Consider the following 4,049-nt stretch of genomic DNA (forward strand, 5'->3'; position numbering starts at 1 on the left):
ATTGTATGCACAAAGCTTAGTGAGTTCGCCAATATACCACTGCTGAGTTTTGAAGATATAGAAACTGATTTGGCATTTCATGTTGATTATTGAAAACTTTTAGTCTTTGTAATGGATTTAGTTATTTGGCACATGTTTTACTTATTCCACTATAAATAGTCTTTAGCTTAGCTTGTTAGGTAAGCTTCCCACAAAAGTTCCCTTTTTGTATCAATATCAGTTAGGTTGAGAAAACCAAAGTCTCTTTGTATGATCCTTTTTCTTAATCAATAATATACAAGAGCTTTGACCAGATTACTTGCAAATTTTTTGTGATTGATTCATGATTCTTATTCTAATTTCGCACTCATCATTTTATTTTTGGACTTCACAATTGGTGTCAAAGCCAAATCTTGTATATGACGAATTTTATTCATGAATCTCACTCTGTTCTTCAAGTTTTAAATAAATTTAGATCTATTTTCGCTCTCTTTGAATTTTGATTTTTTTGTAGATTTAATGGCAAATTGGAGAATATTAAAACCAACTAAAAGACTTGGATTGTCTCGAAATCGGGTTTCATTTCGGGAGTCGGTTCCTTTTTTGGGTAAAAGCTTCTTCCATTTTTTTCATACTTTTCTTCCTTCTCTTTCTTGTACTCATCATAAGGTAACCATTTCATTTTCGGCCTTCTCCAATCTTCATCATAAAGATCACCACTCGAATAGCAAGCTTTGTCCTTTCGGTTTCCATTTTCATCAACATCACAGTCTTTGGTTAAATGCGACCCGTTATAGTTTTTACACCCCACTCATATAACATGGACTGTTTGATCCATTTTAGTCATCCTCTTATCCATGTTATGCAACATTTCTAAGACCTCTGCTATGTTATCCAAAGCAGAATTCACGATTCCCCTAGTCACATCTTGTCGAGGGTTATGATATTCTCTTGAATGTTTGAAAAATTCCTCGATTAGCTCCTAGATCATGGTCGGTTCTTTCTTTGTGAGTGGCCCTTGAGAATCAAGGAGTTGCCTAGTAGTGACGTTTACCCCATCATAGAAGGTCGATACTTCTTATCGCACATTTGCATAATTTTGAGGACAATTTCTAAGCAATCCCTTATAACGCTCTCATGCCTCATACAATGACTCTCCTGCTTGTTGCTCAAAATTTGCAATACCCTTCTTCAACTTGGAAACTTTTGATGGTGGGAAAACTGTTGTATGAACACCTCACGCGTTTGTACCCATGTTGTTATTGTGACCGGTGGAAGTGCCTCCAGCCAATCTTTTTTTGCACCCTTAAGAGTAACGGGGAGGATTATTAGCAAAATTGTCGCATGTGGTATGTTTGGTATGTTGATGTAGTCAACGATATCATTGACCTCATCAATGTGCTTGTAGGCATCCTTGTGGTCTTTTCCATAGAATGGTATGTCTTTCAGTTGAGCAAGTATGGGTCCTTTTAGTTCAGAGTTGGTTGTGTTGAGAATTGTGAGTTGCACAAGTCCTGGTCTTGTGTCTCCATGCTTCCTTCTCTTGTATGACTCCATCATCATGTTAGCAATGTCCATAATTTTGGATTTTGGCTCGCTTTTGGGTTCACTTACTTTGTCTAATTCGGGTTTGATTTCTGGCTCGTAACATAACTCCTTTTTGTTTGGAGTTTTCTTAAAACATTTGAATTCACTTTCTAGAGTTCTTTTGCTTGATTCTCCGAGTTTTGTTGTCTTCTTCTTATGGAACTCTAACTCAAAATCATCAAACAGTGGTATGATTGCTGTTTTTGATCCTCGGGTCATAAATCATTGAAACAAAAACAAATGAAACGAATAAAAACAACAAAACAAAATAGAAAACTTAAATTGTTATGACACCACGACGTGGTGTTAATGACCACAACATGGTAAGTCAAAAAGAAGAAAAAACTAAATGAAAATTTAAAAGAAAATAGACAGAAAAATTCCTAATAAAATAGAAGATTCAAATTAACTAAAAATGGACTGTTCCCCAGCAACGACACCAAAAACTTGATGCATAAATAATTATGCACTAGTTTCACCTACTAATGTAACTAATTATTACTTGCTAAGGCAGTGTACCTTGCAGAAAATAGAATAGCACAAATAGTCGGGTATCGAAGACATGGAACATAATGATTAGCTAATTTTATCTACTAATTACCTAAATTACTATTTAAATAAGGAAAGGGTTTTCTCTAGTTTTTCAAGACTATAAAATTAAGTAACCAAACTAACTACTATCAACTAATGAAACAAAAACTAAAGCTTTAAGCAAGAAACACAAAAGACGATTTTAACCAAGGTAATTGAGAGACTTTCGTTTAGCTTCGATACAGTTGCTATTATGGTTGATTTATGGAATTCCAATGGATTAATGCTTAATTGGTTACTGATTCCTCAAATGACCAGGTTAATGTTCACTAACCTAATCCTTTAGCAAATAAGTTCATTCATACGGTGATCAGGCGGATAAACTAACAAATTAACTAGTGTTCGGTTCATGTTAAATTAGACCTATAACGGATAAATTAATTTGGTTTATTAAATTAATTCAATATATGATTGGTCGTCATATATTAGCTCCTACAATTATTTACCCACTTTAGTATTTAACACTTGGTTTTGGTCAAAACACTAGTCCTACAATTTTGCAATTCACAAAGATCATAAGATTCAAGTTCAGTCAAAAGTGATGGTCATACAAACTTAATTAAACTTATAAAAGTATTTCTCATAAGAATAGAGAGGTTCTTTAATAAGCTAATGTAATAAATAACAAACTATTCATAATCCAAACCAAAAATCAAGCCAAAAAAAGTCAAACAATCTAATCTAAACGAAGTAATAGGTTTTTAGCCCAAGATTTCAACAGTAAAAGCAAATAAAAATGAAATTCAAGTTCTATTGCCTCAGATCTCTCAAATCCAAGCTATAATCAATCTTATGTAACCCCAAGCTTCAAAGTATGTTCTTGTCCTTCAAACTATGACAATATCACTAGCAAAAGTTGCATTTTCGGAGGATTATACCTTCTATTTATAATTTTCTCAAAGTCGGTCCACCACGTGGTGGCAAGTCCACCACGACGTGGTCTTCTACTTTATCACGTAATCCGCAAGACTTCGAGGTTCGATAGGAAACTTCAAAACACCACGTCGTGGGAATGGGTATTTTCTTCATTTTTGTCTTGATCCAAGTTCCTAGCTTCCAGTTTCCAGCTTCCTTTTTGCTCCATTCATGTCTTTTACCACTACAACACATCATACAATAGATTAACTACCTTTTGTTTTATAATGGGCCTAAAAATGGTTAAAAATATTAAGATATGATGTAAAATATATGTAAAGATATGCACATATAAGAAAAACCCACACTAAATATTTGTTAGCCCCCAAACAAACTTATTTTTATTTTACCAATATTTCATAAGACTATCCATTTAAAACCCAGCCATTATCCCAAGACTGTAATGCAAGTATTTGTGTCCATGATTCCGTAAATCTTCTCATTCCAGAATACTCACAATCCTTATGAACCTTCACCCCTTAGCTTATACGACATTCATTTTTGCAACCCTCTGAATCCATCCCCATAAATCTTTCTTATACTCAAGGAATTTTTGCAACCCTCCGAATTCATCCCCATAAATAACCAACTATTCATAATCCAAACAATAAATCAATCCATAAAAAGTCAAGAAATCTAATCTAAACGAAGTCATAGGTTTTTAGCCCAAGATTTGAACAGGTAAACACATTAAATTAAAATTCAAGTTGTGTTGCCTCAAATCTATCAAATCCAAGCAATAATCATTCTTATGTAACCCCAAGCTTCAAAGTGTGTTCTTGGCCTTCAAAATATGACAATAGCTCTAGCAAAAGTTTGGTTTTCGGAGGATTATGCCTTTTATTTATAATTTTCTCGAAGTCGGTCCACCATGCGGTGACAAGTCCACAACGACGTGGTCTTCTACTTTATCACGTAATCCGTATGTCTTCGAGGTTCGATAGGAAACTTCAAAACACCACGTCGTGGGAATGGGT

General features: G+C 34.3%; 1 non-coding gene across 1 annotated transcript; it reads left to right on the forward strand.

The window, feature by feature from the left end:
• Nucleotides 1-1,070: 1,070 nt before the first annotated feature.
• LOC145077557 (small nucleolar RNA R71) lies at nt 1,071-1,177 on the forward strand. Its single transcript, XR_013693298.1, has one exon. It is a non-coding gene; the product is annotated as a small nucleolar RNA R71 (small nucleolar RNA).
• Nucleotides 1,178-4,049: the final 2,872 nt, after the last annotated feature.

Source organism: Lactuca serriola, chromosome 9 (genome assembly GCF_051521515.1).
Source record: "Lactuca serriola cultivar US96UC23 chromosome 9, Lser_US96UC23_V15, whole genome shotgun sequence".
Taxonomy (NCBI): Eukaryota; Viridiplantae; Streptophyta; class Magnoliopsida; order Asterales; family Asteraceae; genus Lactuca; species Lactuca serriola.